Here is a 17,567-nt window from a genome sequence, read left to right as displayed (position 1 = left end):
TGACATAGTGATATTCACCTTTGTAAACCCTGGATGCACTCTCCCCAAATATGTGCAGTCCTCTTTTATAGTAAACGGATCTAAAATACTAAGAAATGGCTATACTGCTGCCAGTTAAGAACACATTTCATGGTATTATGTCATGGATTTTTTTAAAAGCCTAATTTTAAATAGAAGTCTCAAACCAAAAGTTAGTTTAACTTAGGACCTAGCTGCTTCTTACACTGGCAACTCCACATAACAGGCTCTCTAGAAACACTGTTCTAGCAATAGTTAATGATTCTTCCAAAAAAAGCTGGGGAGGACCAAACTTTTTTTTCTTTTTCAATAAATCATAGCTATTGTATTAATTCTAAGAGAGATTTTTGTTTTGGTTTGTTTTGGTTTGTTTGGCCTCGCCACATGGCATGTGGGATCTTAGTTTCCCAACCACGGATCAAACCCATGTCCCTGCATTGGAAATGTGGAGGCGTGGAGTCTTAACAACTGGACCACCAGGGAAGTCCAAAACGTTTAAAATAATAACGTCAGGAATACCATTAACTACCTACCTCCCACTTATCAATAATAGTATATGTTCCAAGAGCCATACCCGATATTCAAATGTATGTATTGTATTCTCTTAAATATTTGGAGAAATTTGGACTTTGTAATGTCCTAGCAAAAATCCAGTTACATTTCCAAATGCTTCTTTCACATACACCAAAAACATTATAATAAAAAATTTAATGTGTAAGTACAAAGTAATTTACTACATATATAATATGACGGCACCACAATAATTCTAATTTATTAAATAATGCATAAACAATACTTTTTAAAACAAAACACAACATATGCAGATTTCCCTTCCTTGTTTCATCATATATCATATATCCTTTATAGAATTCCAAGCTCTATCAAATGTAAGTCAACAATAAATTAAAACTGACATTATCCCCCTCCAAAACTGAGATACAGTTAGCCCTTGAACATGGGTTTGAATTGCAAAGTGTCCACTTATACACAGATTTTTTTCAATAGGAAATAGTACAGTGCTATATGATCCTCAGTTGGTTAAACCCACAGATAGGGAGGGCTGACTATAAATTATATGTGGATTTTCAATTTTGTGAGGGTCAGTGCCTCTAACACCCATGTTGTCCAAAGATCAACTGTATAAATAAAATGAAGTAACTCAAAATCAATTTGGCATTAATTTTCTGCCATGTGTTAGCTGTTCTAAATAGCTTTTTGTTCGGGAATCTTTGCATTACCACATAAATTTTACAATAAATTTGCACAAAATCACCTGCTATTTATTTATTTATTTATTTTTAAGTATTTTGGTCATGTGCGCAGCTTGAGGGATCTTAGTTCCCCTATTAAGGGATGGAACCGGGGCCCCCTGCAGTGGAAGCACGGAGTCCCCACCACTGGACTGCCAGGGAAGTCCCTCACCTGCTTTTTAGACAAAAATGACATCTTTAAAATCGCAAGCCTTTCAATTATAAACATAATATATTCCTCTATTTATTGAGATCTTCCTTAATTTTTCTCAGTGTTTTATAGTCTCCAGTATAGAGTCTTTTTGCAACTTTTGTTAAATTTCTAAAAAACATTATTGATCTATTGTAAATAATATCTTTAGTTGCATTTTCTACTTGTTGATGTACAAAAATATCTTAAAATTTCTTCTATACAGTCTTTGCATTTAGTAACTGCTAAATTCACTTATAAATTCTAAGGGTTTACAAGTTATTTCAAATTTTTTATATATACAAACATGTCAATTGTGAACAAAATTTTATTTCCTTTTTTCCAAATCATAATTTTTTAATCTGATAATGCAACCTTTAGAATTTTGCTTCTATGTTCATGATAAAAATTAGCCTGTAATTTTACTTTTACAAGGTCCTTGTCAGAGGTTTATTAAACATTTATACTGCCTTCAGGTAATGGGTTGGAAAGTTCTCTCTTTTCCTATTTTCTGAAGAAATGTGTATGACTGGTGTTATTTCTTCTTTTCAATGGTTTTGTAAAATTCACTAGTAAAAGCCAACTGTCTTTGTGGTAGCGTTTTTAATTAGATTCAATATCTTAAACTGACGAACAACTTTTCCTAGTTGTATTTGCCTATGAATGTGTTCATTTAACCTAAATTTAAGTCTATTAGCATAAAGCTATGGACTGAATGTTTCTGTTCCCCCAAAATTCATGTTGAAGCTTTAACCCCTCAATGTGATGGTATTAGGAAGTAGGGTCCTTGGAGGTAATTAGGTTTAGATGAGATCCTGAAGTGAAGATCATCTCATAGGGTGAAGTCCACATGATGGGATTAATGCCCTTATAAAAAGAGGAAAAGACACCAGACCTTCCTCTCACATCCATGTGAGGATTCAGCAAGCAGGTAGCTGTCTGCAAGCCCAGAAGAGAGCCCTTATCTGGAAAATGAATCAGCTAGCACCTTTACTTGGAATTCCCAACTACCTGAACTGTGAGAAATAAATTCCTGTTGTTTAAGCCATCCAGTCTATGGTATTTCATTATGGCAGCCCAAGCTGACGAACAAAGTTGCTCACATCTCATTGCAATGTCTATAGGATCATCACTGATGCTCTTTTTTCATTTCTGATAATAATTATTTGAGCCTTCAGTATTTTTTATCATCACTTTTGCCAAGGTTTTATCAATTTTATTAACATTTTCAAATAAAAGTTGTGTTGATTCTCTCTTATGCTTGTCTTCTAACTTATGAATGTTTACTATTTTCTTCAATATCTTCTTCATTCTACTATCTATAGATTTAGTTCACTGTTCTTTTCTAATTTCTTACAAAAAAAAGAATAGTGGGCTTTTGTGCTTTTCTTTTATTCTAATACAGTCAACCCTTGAACAATACAGGTTCGAACTGCGAGAGTCCACTTACACCTGTTTTTTTCAATACGTACATAGTACAGTACTGCATGAGTGTGATTGGTTAAATCTACAGATCCAAAACTGTGGACACAGAAGGCCAACTGTAAGGCTATCCACAAATTTTACACTGTGAGGAAGGTCAGGTTCCAAACCCCATGTTGTTCAAGGATCAACATTTAAGGCTCTAAATTTTCCTCTAATAACAGCTTTATTTATACATCAAACATTGTGATATTTTTCAGTTTAAATTATTTCACTTTCAATTTAAAAGATTTCATTCATTTTTTTCTCACCTTATACACTTCTAGTTTCCACTGTGATTTCTCATTTGACTCATGGATTATTAATTTTATTGTCCTTATTAGTCTGCTATTGTGCAAGAAGTTGCCATAAATTTAACAGATTAAAACACCCACTAAGTATCTCACAATTCTATAAGACAGAGAAAGAGAAAGCTAGAGAGAGAGAGAAAGAGCAAAAAACAGCATGAACATACACAAGAAGAAATGATAATGAGCTCACACATAAAGAAATGATAGAGTAAATGGGGCAAAATGTAAAAAATCAGTGAACTGGTGATCTGGGTAAAAGACAGATGGAAGTTATATGTAGTATTGTTGCATCTTTGAAGTTTGAAAGTATATTAAAATAAAAAAATATTCTAACCCAAGAAACAAATAAGATACAATTAAAAATAGATTTATATACACACACATACACACATATAAATAGTAGAAGACTTTAAAATACATCTCTCTAAATTTTTAATTTCGTGAGGTGATAGATCTGTTACCTAACCTTTTTTGTGATAATCATTTCATAATATATACATGTAACAAACCATCATATTATAAACTTAAAATGTTTTACATCAATTATATCTCAATAAAGCTGGATAAATTTATTAAAAAATTAATTCTGTTCATTAAAGATCAACTGAGCAAAACATAAATAAGGACCTAGATTCAAGACAACGTAACATAATAATGAACAAAATCAATCTTTTATCTTGTTGGTTTCTGTATTGTCTGCTGACTTCTTGTAATTCCCAGTTACTTGTATTCCACATGGAAGTCTGTGCCAGACTAGCCACTTTCTAATAGTGTCTACAGTCCATATGAATATCATTTAGCACCAACAATGATAAATTTTCTATCTGGCTAAGGTCATTTAAAGTCTAAACTAGGTTCAACTGGTTCTCAAACATGGCTGCACTTAAGAATCAACTCTCAGTATCTTTTTGTTTTGCCTTTATATTTTTAAAATACATATGCTTATAACTCACCCAACAAAATTCTCGCCTGTACTTTCTGAAGCTCCAAAAGTGATACTAATATTCAGCCAGGTTGAAAACCTCTGCTTACTCACTGCACTGATTTTCTATAATGTGAGGTTTATAAAAGGTTTCTCTATCTTAAAAAAACATAAAAATTACCTACAATAACTGATTAATCCCATCAAAATGGTGTAAGTCTTTTTGAGTATAATAATTTGGGGATAATTGTGTAGTTTTCTCTCATCTCCATACTGTGGCAACTGAAGGATGATGAATTTAGTGAGAAAAAAATGTGCTGGGTTACTCATTTCCCTTTGATATTTCAGTGTAAAATTTTTAAAGAAACCCAAACCCCCCCAACTCCTACTCTGATCTGCATGGTTCACTGGAGTTTACAATTTAGACATTTCGTGCCCAATATTTTAAAGGCAATATTATAAGAAAAAAATGCAATGTTTATATTTCAATTGTAAGTATGAGGCACTTCTTGGGTGCCCAATATTTCTTAAATTATTGAGGTAAATGCAATTTTTCAAAATCTTATACAAATTCTGTATCTGAAAATAGTATATTCATACTTTGACAGCATTTTACATGTATGAAACGAGATGAGAGACTAACAATTACTATGTAAAGCCAAATTTTCTATAAGGAGTTTATAAGTATCTAAAAGAAAAACAGGAGACATGGGAATAATAAAAGATACTACATGAGGATTAATGAAGATTGCATGAATTAATATGTGTAAAGTTATGCAGAATGCTTTGTACAAGTATATCCCCAATAAATATTCACAGAATAAATGCTATCATGGTCATATACATTCATTATGAATATAAGTTAAGATTCCTTTTATCTTACCAAAATACAACCCATCTCTAATTCCAAATGGTGCCTTGTGGTCTTAACATTTCAGAGTGTGATAAACAATCCCTATCAACTTTGTCCCACTGCTTTTCAAGTTTCAAAGTTTCACCAAATATGCAGTAGTTTTATATAGTAATGGAATACACATCTTGAGGAATCAATAGTCCCCTGTTTTCATCACTTAAATCCTCTGAAGCTAAAATGGATACCGTCTAGCTCTAATCGTTCATATCTTAGTTTGTCCACTAGACCTAGGCTGAAACATCTTACATGATTTCTATTAATGATTCCAAAAACATGCACTGACAGGCTTAACTGAAAATGTTGATGTATTTAAGATCTTCATCGAAAACAGGTATCTGCCATAACTGTACTTGTACCATGCAGATGGAGGGCCAAAATGGGAAAGAATGTAAGCTGTAGGAACAGGGCTCAAATAAATTGAACCTCCTCTCTTCCACAGTTATTCTAGTATCCCCCAACTCATGAAGAAGGAAAAAAAGGCACATTATTTAAAATTCACTTTTTTCATGAACCACAAAACACTTTCCAATCACTAATATGATTAATCCTTATTATTTCTCAATGCAAACAAAGTATTTAACAACTTCCTTGAGGTTAATGATGAAATCAAAAGAAAAAAGAAGTCTTTAGAATTCTTGATCTGCTGTTATAACTATTAATAAAGCACTTCTTAGAAACATTTAGAGTTTAAAATAAAAACAATAGCACTGGGGAAAAACCATAAAGTCATTTCACTTCCTGGAATCATAAAAACTCCAACACAAGAATCTACTCTTTGTTCTTGCCCCAAAAAAGACCTAAGGATAAAATGGACAAACATTGAAATTAACTTTAAATCATACCTGACCAGTCAACTTGATGACTAATATTATTCTCTGAGTTTTAGTTTTCATACTACCCTCTCTTTTAAACAGTGTTTAAAACATCTTTCTAAAAGACACCTGTGTCACATGATGAAATATTCTGATATCTAAACCACTAGGGTACATCCCTCCCCTCAAAATCATTTTTAACAAGTACTCTGATTTACACTGAATAACTTCATTTATATATCATATCTAGTGTCGCACAGCTCTCATAGTGACAACATAAAATTCAAACTGGAACATAACTTGGAAATCGACAGGTTAGAATTAAAAGCTGTAAGCATTAATTAATAAGCTCAAAATTTTCAGTTAATACCTCATCCCCATGCATGAAAACTTCTAAATGGTCAAAGAATATGTATGATTGCCAGTAATTAATAATAATGCCAAAAATAAATAACGTGCAACTTGATTTTACTTTACTGGCCATAATGATTAATTTTGTATGTCAACTTGCCTGGGACACTGGGTGCCCAGATATTTGCTCAAACATAATTTGGGCATTTGTCATGGTATTTTTAGATGAGTTTAACATTTATATCTGTAAACTAAGTAGAGCAGATTGCTCTCTCTAACGTGGGTGGGCCTCATCTAATCATTTTAAGACCTGAATAAAAGAAAACATTTACCCTCCCCCCAAGTAAGAGATGATTCTCCTGTATAACAGCCTTCAAACTGAAACAAGGCTCTTCCTGATTCTACAGTAGTCTGCTGGCCTTTGGACTTGAATTGGGACATTGGCTTTGTAGACTTTGGACTTGTCAGTCTTAATAATCTGTAATCATGTATGCCAATTCCTTATTGTGTGTGTATATATCTCATTTGTTGTGTTTCTCCGGAGAACTCTAATTCACTGGCAAAAAATTTTAAGCATTCTTCAACAGTGGACTCATAATTCTAAAGTCATGACCAGAGGATTCCCACCTCCATATATTTTATACAGGGCAACATATAATCACCCACAACACGTTGGGCTTTACACCTCATTATTCAGCCACCAAATAATACCACCTACAATTCCCTGGACACATCATGATCTTTGCAATAATGTTCATGATCCCCCGGCCTGCAGTGCCATCACATTTTCTTGTCTAATTCTCCAATAAGGACTACATCAAGCATCATCTGCATTAGTAACTCTAGGCAAATGTTTTAGATGTATTTTGGTGAAAGGAGAAGAAAAAAGGAGGGAGGAACAGAGCCACCAGGAAGAATTTTGTGAAACTACAGAACCCCCCATCTCCAAACCCCCAATTCTGATACATAATGATATCTCTCTCAAACACGTATAACCACACAACTAGGATTCTCCTTATATCCAGGTAATCACTGCATTGCTGAATTTGAGCGTTCATGGGAAAAGGTCCCTCAGTGTAGTTTCAGAAGTGGAAAGAAATCCACATGTACCGTGACCCTAGTAAGTCTATTGGCAAAGCAGATGGTCAGATAGTACACACCAACAGAGCCATATCAGTTCCTTACAGCCAGCAATCATTCTGGTTGTCAGTGCATTCATTCTGATTAGTTAGTACTCATGACATTCTATAATTATTGCTAATATTGCTTTGGCTTTTTACTGCGGTAGATACTTTTATACATTATTTCATTTAATCATCACAACAACCAAGGAGAGAAATTATTCTCCCCATTTTACAGATGAGTTAAGCGAGGCTATAAAGCCAGTAAATTGCCCAAGGTCATACTGCCATGAATTGTGAACTTTAAGCTTTCTAACTCAAGTCCATGTGAAGTTAGCATCCTAAACGATATTGTTCCCTCTCATACTGTTCTACATTTTTATTTTACTTTCATTATAGTTTTTACATTGGATTATATTATCTATTTGTCTTTCTCTCCCACAAAATCACAAACTCCTAACTCCGTAACTTGTAATTTCCCAACATTATCCCCAGGTTTTAGCATAGGGCACCAAGAAGGTATTGAACATTGATTAGTTTCCACCTCTGGGCTACGAGCATAACTAAAACACTGTTATGAAGACCCAATGCAGCCAAAGTCAAAAGAAAGAGAAGATCCACCTGAAAGTGTGATAGGAGAACAGAGCCAGAAAAATATTAGAATCGTGCTTCCACATTTGTGGACACCACAAGAAGGCAACAAAAGAGGGAGATCTTTGAGCTATCGTCAAAACTGTCTTCTTCTTCAAATTCAAGAAAATTAACTTCACATCCAAATGAATAATGGAAAAATATCAAAGCCAAACCCCACACAAAATTATTATAAGCAAAAAGACAATAAGGAGCAGAACAACACCTTTAAAAATAATGAGAACATGCCAGAAAGATGTGCCCATCAAACCAATCAAAACTGTAATCTATTTCAAAACAAGCTAAAAATCACTGAGCTAATGAAACAACACATGAAACAACCATTTGATTTGGAATTTTAAAAACTCAAATTAGGTTGCAGAACTCAGAAAAGAGATTAAAATAGAAGAAAAGATCATTTAAGAAATGAAGACTATACTAGAAGTGACACACACATAAAATTAACAAATAATACTTTAAGAGAAAAAGGTAAAAATAAAAATTTTAAATAAACATTCAATATAAAGTAATAAATATTAAAGTGAGGTAAAGATGATCTAACATAAACATAATAGAAATCTATAAAGAAAAAAGAGACTACTAAAAATGATACACAAACACCCATACACACACAAGTACATCACATATCAATACCTGCAAATATTTACCAATAAAAATCAATACCAAGACATTTTCTAGCAAAATTACTAGACTTATAAAAGAAATCATTCCTTTGGGCACATAGACAAAAAGAACAGAAACAGATAACGGAATAAAAATGAGATAATCTTTAGGACTTTATGTAAGAAAAGTAGAGGAACATATTTAAGTTATGCCAGGGAAAATATATGAGCCAAGGATTATACATTCCGCAAAACTAACTTTCAAGTATAAAGCACAAGCAGTTATCAACGTGAATTAAGTAAACAGTTTCCCAGGAAACTTTCCTAAGAAAGGTACCAGAGCTCAAGCTTCGGATAACCAAAGTCTAGAGAGATGTGAACAAAATTATCGATGAATAGCATAAAACAGAGTTACTAGCAGAACTGCGACTAAATAAGAGCTAAAGTTAAAACAGGACAGTGTATAACAGCTATACAACCTGAAAACATACAGTGTAAACAAAAAAATGGAGTGGGAGAGTAAATTGGAACAGTATATGTAGGAAAAATTGTTTAAACTTTTATGGAAATAACATTGGTTTATAGCATTAATATTGACACTTTGAGACCTAGGGTGTGCACTGTTGAATAAAACGAACGAATATTTACAAAATATTCAAATTCTATTATTCCCTGTAGCTTTGAGAACCATGATTCTCAATGTGCAGGAAGTAAGATACAACTTAATATTGAATTGGAAGTACCATTATGAACTTATGAAATATTTCATCTTTATGAAACACACACCAAATAATTGGTAACTTTAGAGAATGATGATTCTTTTGCTTGAAAACTGATAAAGAAAAATAATCAAGCATTTATTTTTGTCATATAAACTGTACCACTGGGTAAGTAAATAGTAGGTGAGTAAAGTTTATTTATGAAAATACCTCAACACCTGAAAACTAATGAATAGAATTCAAATATATATATCATGATTCTGAGCCACCCATACAACCTCTTAACAATACAGGCATTGAGTATCAATGGCTGCTATCATCACAAAATTATGTAACCAGACATTAGGTGTCTCCTAACAAAAAACTCACACCATCTCTAGTCTTGAGAAAAAAGATGAAACTAAATCTGACTAAGCTTCTAGATCCAGCTATGACTTTGTAGATGACAGAAAAATGTAAAGAACTGTACCATGCATAAATATGTACCCATCAAAATTCAAAAGAGAAGAAACGCTACAAGTTACATGGCCTAAATTCAGCAAAAGAAAAAGTGCAAGCAAAATAAAGAGATAAGGAACCTGTAGGTTGAGATTTTACATGTTTAAAAAAATTATCGCAACCAAACTGCAGTGTTGAGGGATGCACATTTGAGTGATAAAGTTCAAAAGAAATATGAGGAGGAGATTGCTATAAAATCTGGTTAGCCACTACAAAATACAGGAAAGGGCTTCTGAGGTACGAGGCAAAGTTCTCCTCATGATCTGGGTGATGTTATGCAAACATGTGCATTATTCTTTAAGCTACAAATTAGTTTTAGATTTCAGTATCTGTGGGTTATTTGACAATAAAAAGTTTTACGAAATAAAAAAAAATTACCTGAAAATACACTAGTCTTTTCATCTGTACTTCATTCAGAAAGTACCTTTATATATGATCAAGGGGACAAAATTAGGTCTTCAGTACAGCACATAAGGATACAAAAAGGTCTGTAACATGCTATTAAAGCAATCAGTAAACGTTTTAAAATTAAACTTAGAGGAAAACTACCAATAACATGAAAAAATAAGAGCAATGGTATTTTTATTTATAAGGCTCTAGGCTTTAAGAGCTCAAAATATCTTAGGGAGTCCTTTAAATTCTAATGAATCAATGCAATGTTACTAATAAATAGAAGATATTAGCCTCCTTTAAAGTAAAAAACAATTGAGGCCCAGAGTAACTCAGCCAAACCACTGGATTATTGCTCAGTGAGTGACTGACAATTATTATTATTATTCTGTGTTATAAAAAGCATATATTAAATTCTAACCAAAATCTAGCCGGCAAAATCATAATGGCCTCATTAGAGATGATGATACAAATGACTCACCTGGGATTATACAGCTAGTAAACTCAGGAGCCAGGATTCCAACCGGGCAACCTGGTCTGGAGTGAAGGCCCTCAACCATTCCACATGCTAACAGAATCAGTAAAGAAGATAAGATACTTCCCCAATTCAGCATCTTACCCAGGAGTTTCCCTACCTTTTTTTATTGGAGTAATACACGTCAAACGACAGTCTCACAGGTTCATGGAGTAAAGAGAATTCTCCACAGGCTCTGGCATTCCCCTTTCCCAAACGTTAAGGCATAACAGAATGTAAGAGCAAATGACATCGCTCTGGGGTGAAAATGAAATCTTCTTTTGTAGCTTTTAATGAAATACCTGGAAAACTTTCAGTACTTAATTACTTTCAGTACTTAAGTACTTAATATTTCATTGATTGAAACTTCCATTTTTCCTCTGTATAACTTCCCTGAAATAGGGATGGCGTCATAGAATTGCTGCCCATCAGGGCCTTATAAAGATACACTTAACCTCTATTAGCATTCAGTAAAATTACCTTTCCGTGTATACGGTGGTCATTTCCATGACTGTAACATTACGGATTTGTGTAACGACCACCACAGTCATAATACAAAGCAGTTCAATCCTTCATGCCATCTTTTTGTACTCACCCCCTCCCCAGCTCCCTGGCCTAAGCAAACTCTGATCTATTCCTTGTTACTACATTTCTGTCTCTCCAAGAATATTATTGCTAGTCAACTATACTGTAACATAAAATAATTTCTTAAATTTAAATAATAAAAAAAATAAAAAGACAAAAAATAAAACAGATAACCAACAAGGACCTACTGTATAGCACATGGAACTCTGCTCAATATTCTATAATAACCTAAATGGGAAAATAATTTGAAAAATAATATATACATGTATATGCATAACTGAATCACTGCTGTACACCTGAAACTAACACAACATGGTTACTCAACTATGCTCTAAAATAAAATTTAAATTGTTTTAAATCATATAAATGGAATAATTCAAAACATAACCTTTTGAGATCAGTTGAGATCTCAAACCTTTTGAGATCATTCAGTATGATTCCTCTGAGATTAAGTTATTTTGTATATGGACAATTCATATATATTCATTTGAGTTGCATTCCATTGTATAGATGTACCAGTTCACCGATTCATCTGCTGAAGGATATGTGGATTGTTCCATGCTTCTGATGATTATGAACAGAACTACTATAAACAGTTACATACAGTTTCCTGTGTGAAAGTAAGTCTTCCTTTCTCTAGGGTAAACGCATTGGAATGGGATGCTGGATCATACAGTAAATGTGTTTTTCTCGCTATAAGAACTGTCAACAGCATTTCAGTGTAGCTGTACCATTTTCATTGCCACCAACAATTGTGTAACATTTCCAGTTGTGTCTTCCTTTCTTTTTGCAGTCTCATGATAGGTTTATTAGTGTTATTAATCCTTTCAGGTAACCAGCTTTAGGTTTTTTGTCTCTGACATTTTGTTTTCAACTTCATTAATTTCTGCTCTTTATCATTTCCTTGCTACTGCTTGCTTTGGGTTTGCACTGCTCCTCTATTTCTAGTTCCTTAAGACAGCTACTCAGATCATTGATTCAAGACCTTTCTTCATCTCTAATATAAGCATTTAGGTACTGTTTTAGCAGCATTCTACAAAGTGTCATGTCATTTTACTGAAGTTCAAAATATTCTCTAATTTATCTTGAGACTTTCTCTTGGACACAGATGATTTAATGTTTATTTTCCAAGCACTTGAAGGTTTTTCTTATACCTATTATCGATTTCTAGTTTGTTTCTATTATTGTCAGAGAACATACTTTGCATGCTTTCAATTCCTCTAAATTTGTTAATATGTGTTTTATTACCCAGGGTACATTCTGTCTTGGAGAATGTTCTCGGCCCACTTGAAAGGAATGTTTATTCTTCTACTGCTGGGTGGAAAGTTTTGTGTAAATTAGATCAAGTTAGTTGGTGGTACTCTTTACTCTTTCTATACCCTTATTGATCTTCTATTGATTCCAGCAAATACTTAGAGAAATATTGCAGTTTCCAGCTATAATTGTTGATTTGTCTATTTTTCCCTTCATTTTGGTCAGTTCACGCTAAGTATATTTTGAAGCTCTTCAGTTAAATGGATATACATTTAGAATTATGTCTTTCTGGTGAATTTATCCTTTTATTATGTAAGGTACTTTTTTATTACTTTCATATTAATATAGCCATCCAGTTTTCTTTTGATTAGTGAATACATAGTATGTGCTTTTACTTTTATTTACTTGTAACCTACCTTTAAAACATTATGTTGGAAGTAAACTCTTGTAGGCAGCATACAGTTGGGTCAAATCTTAATATCCATCCTGAAATCTTTATCTTTTAGTTGGTGTGCCGAAACCACTGACATTTAATGAAATTACTGATATATTTGGATTTAGGTTATTTATTTTATTATTAATATTTTTGTTTTCTCCCTTTGTTTTGTGTTCCTCTATTTCTCCTTTCTCTTCTGGTTTAAACTTGTTTTTAGTATTCGGTTTTATCTCTTGCGTTTCTGATCGAATCTCTTTGTATAGTTTTTTTAAGTGGTTGCTCTAGGGATTTCAATATTCATATTTAACCTTTTAGAGTCTACATAAAATATTTTACCACAGCAAGTAAAATGTAGAAACCTAACCATGGTATTATAGGCCCCTTTACCTTACTGCTTTTATGTTGCACTTATTTATCTACAACACTGCAGCTGTCTCGTACATAGAAAAACTCATCAGAAAATATTACCTTTGCTTTCAACCTATAAATAGTTTAAAAATGTAAAGAGAATTATGTGAGTATATTCTATTTATTGATTCTGTTGCTCTTCCTTAATTCCTGATGTTCCTAGATTCCTTCTTGCATCATCTCCTTTGTATGAAAGGCTCTGTTGAGATATTCTTTTAGAGTACATCTTTTGGCAACAAAATTATCTTTTTTATTCCATTACCTGAAATTGTTTTATTTTATCTTTATTCCTGAAGGGTAATGTTTCTTTTTCTTTTGTTTTTTTTTTTTTTTTTTTTGCTGGATATAGAATACTGAGTTAATAATATTCGTTTTTAGCACTCTAAAAATCGTATTCTACTTTCTTCTGGTTCCCATGTTTTCTAATGAGAAATTTACAGTTATTCAAATTATCGTTCCTTTATAAGCAATGCATCATTTCTCTCTGGTTACTTTCAAGATTTTTGTCTTGGTTTTCAGCAGTTTGCTTATGAAGTAAGTATCTGGATATGGACATCTTTGGGGTTATCATGGTGCAGTTAGCTGAGCTTCTTGAATCTGCAGTTTTATGTCTTTTGTCAAATTTGGGAAGTTTTTACTCATAGTTTCTTCAAATGTTTTTTTCTGTACTGCACTTTTTCCTCTGCTTCCAGGATTCAGATGACCTGCTGCATTCCCACAGATGCTGAGTACTGTTAATTTTTTTCCCCATTTCTTTTCATTCTGTAGTTCAGAATGAAAAACTTCCAATGACATATTTTTAACTTCAGTGGCACTCTGCCATCTCCATTCTGTTATTAAGCCCATCCAGTAAGTTTTTTATTTTGGTTATCTTCTTTTTTTCAGTTTTAAGATTTTTGATTGGTTCTTCTTTATTTTCTCTATGCCTTCACTGAGACTTCTCATCTTTCAAGAGCATCTTCCCTTACTTGTTGCAGCATTTTTATAATCAGTGCTTTAAAGTAAGTATTTTTCAGAAAATTCCAACATCTGTGCCATCTCAGCATGGGTATCTATTAATTGTCCTTTCCCATGTGAGTTTAGATTTTCCTGACTCTGCATGTTAACTGACCTCAGATCATATCCTGTACATTTGAGTAATATCCTCTCTCACCTCCAACCTCTCCCTGTACATTCCACTTCTTTAGTGCATCCCTTTTCATCACTCCTACCAGAAAGCTGGGATCCTATTTATCCCATTTTGCACACATTTCCCATGACTGCACCTGTGCCCAAAGGTAAGCAACAGGAGAAATTAAGAACAGAAACAGTGGTCATCCCACCTCTTAGAATCATAGCAACTCTGATAAAGAGGAATGTTCACTTCTCTCAGAATTTTAGGCTTCTCTGGGCCCCCACTGATGCCATTTCCAATGCCACTATTGCCACATGATTGCTTGGGAATTAAAGCACTGAGAGAGAAAAGAAAAAAGGGGAGATATCTTCACTTTCTGAACATTAGGAAATTCCTTTCCTGCTTCTCTGATCAGAATTAAGGGGCTTTTCTTGGAGGTCTGTCAACTCCAGTGCCCACTTCTGGACAATGGACCCAGGGCTGCATTGGACCCAGGTCAGGACATAACAGAGCCTGACATAATTCACTGCCAGTTAGGTAGTACTTCAAAATTGGGTCTTACTCATTAATCCACCTGTACTATTTACTCTGAAGCCTCAAACAGCTGTTCTATGTATTCTGTCCATATAGATTCATTCGCTAGGAGAAACAGAGTGGAGTGAGCTTGCTCCATCTTCCCCAGAGCCAGAACTCTGCCTGTGTCTTTTTACATATGAACAAGTGTGATAAAAATATATGCCTAAATAAACATAAAAGAGCTCATTTCATAAATATGTTAATAAGTTTCTAAGTGAAAATAAAACATTATATTGTAGTTTAATTGCCAGCATTTTTCTTTTCTCAATGGTATAAAAATAACATTGCTTCTTACAAGCAATGGCACCTTAGAGTCAATGAAACATGGTAGAAATGAAGTACCTGGTTACATGCCTCCCATGACTCCCTAGTCACATAACAAGACTACGTTGTGGTTGACAGCTGCTTACCTAACAATGTTGTCCGCCTCATGCCAAAAAAACAGAGACCATCTAAACCTTTAAACTTCAAAAGCAAAATCACACTGTCTCTCATTTACATACTTAATCAGGCAAGAGTTAAGAATACTCTTCAACAGAACCCTAAATCAGATGCTTAGAGACCTAGAAAGTAACATAAGTCTCAGCTGGTTCACTAGATCACAATATACTAGAGAAGACAACACTCTCAATACCAAAACCAATTAAGCATTAACTGAAGCTCATAAGGATATAAAGTAGAGACAACAACTCAGAAGGTCAGCTGTCCTCTTGTGCAGGACCCTTCAATGCTACAGCTACATACTATTAACTCCAAGTGGAAGAAGGAGAAAAGACATGGAGGTCCTTCCAACAGAGGATGCTCCTCTGCCTCCACTTCTCTCTCTGCTCTCCCAGGAGTTGACAGTAGCAGAGAAGAACATTAACACAATTCCAACCATCTACCCCAGAGGTGCATCAAAGGACTCCTAGCATAGATATCCGGAATGCCCAAGTTTTCAATGTGTCACAGCTTCATCTGCCAAACTCTTTTGAAATTTTCTCAAGTTTCAATCTAGTTGTAAGTACAATGGAATTCTTTAAGAGCTTTCAATCCCCCAGTTTAACGTGCTTCACAACCTACAACTTAGCCACCTTTGGTTAGGATATACAGTTTAACAAAATATATTCATACATAATGTGTTTTCCTAAGTGTTTAATTCCAGTGTTATTCTAACTAAAGTCCTATATAGGAGGCATAATGTATAATCTCAAAGTTAACAAATGAGGTCAAAATCTAATTTATAATATACTCATCTTTTAAAAATTCCTCTAATTGTCCTTGAATATTAGAACTCTTGGTATACATAAAGTATCCGGTCTTACTTGAAGGGTTAGAAAACAGATGCAATTTGGAATCTTCATTTAACTTCACAAAACAGTAATATGTAAAATCTCTAACATGCACAGCTTCCTCTTTACTGTGTGATAAACCCACTGACACATTAACAAGGAGCAAGGAATACCTAGACATATGCTTCCATCAATTAATCATGAGTAGGGACACAGGAGTGCTCAGGATGGTATTTGTATTTTACAAAAAATTTTCAAACACAGTGGTGAAGAGAGAAGTAAACCTAAATACTAGATTAGTTCTAGAAGCAAGTAGGCAAAAAATCCAAAAGCCAGTTTTCCATTTACTTAGAAACATCTAACACGATGAATTCCATCAGGCCTCATCCACTATATTGACCTCTTGAGCCAAAATTTTTGTGTTCATAGTTAAGTAAGAAACAACTATATCAAATCCAGAAATAGTCATTTCCAAAAGATGTCAAGTCCTAATCCATTCAAAGTGGGGGCAGTCATCTTCTATTCTCCTGTTCAGTTCATTGAATCAAAAGCCAATCTTAGAGTCTATTTTCTGTCTCACATGAACAATTTTAAAGGACTCAAACAGAATCACCACTGTTGAGCACTGAAATCCCCATCTCAGTTCCATCTGTAGTAAGATGCCTAAAGTTTCTCTGAACACCTATCTAAAGGAAGCTCTTAGAACAGTAAGGGCAGCAGGCCATCAAGCAAAGAGAAGCAGTCAACAAGCCATGACTACAGGACAAGTAGACAACAGGGATAGTAACTAGAGATTTGAGAAAGAAATACAGACCCACATTAAAAGGTCAAAGTGGTCTTCTGTAAGTTGGCTTTCTTCTCAACTGTACATGTTTTACCTGGAGGACATCGGGAAGGCAGTTTTTTTTTAAAGATGTTTTATATCAGATCTTAACCACATTTTTAAATGAGTCACTGAATACCAAGTGAAGTTTCTTACCTTGCAACTGAAAATAAGAAGCAGACATGTGACATCTTGTCTCCTGCATGTCTTTTTACGTGTAAGGATATTACTGTTTTCCAAGAAAATGATGCAAAACTTTTTTTTCTTTTCAAAGTATATATTCTTTCTTAGTTAAGAGAAGTAAGTTTGAAGGAAACGCAATTTTCTAAGGCTAGTGACTCATCAGGATATTTATAAAATGTATTGTATTATTACTT

General features: G+C 33.8%; 1 protein-coding gene across 5 annotated transcripts in view; it reads right to left on the bottom strand.

Moving 5' to 3' along the window:
* Positions 1-17,567, bottom strand: part of CRPPA (CDP-L-ribitol pyrophosphorylase A) — a 305,310-nt gene that overhangs the window by 172,548 nt on the left and 115,195 nt on the right. The gene's annotated exons all lie outside the window — the stretch shown is intronic.

This window comes from Mesoplodon bidens (assembly GCF_964165515.1).
Source record: "Mesoplodon bidens genome assembly, chromosome: 9".
Lineage (NCBI taxonomy): Eukaryota > Metazoa > Chordata > Mammalia > Artiodactyla > Ziphiidae > Mesoplodon > Mesoplodon bidens.
Note: the sequence above shows the minus strand (reverse complement) of the source record. Positions and strands in the feature narration are given on the sequence as shown.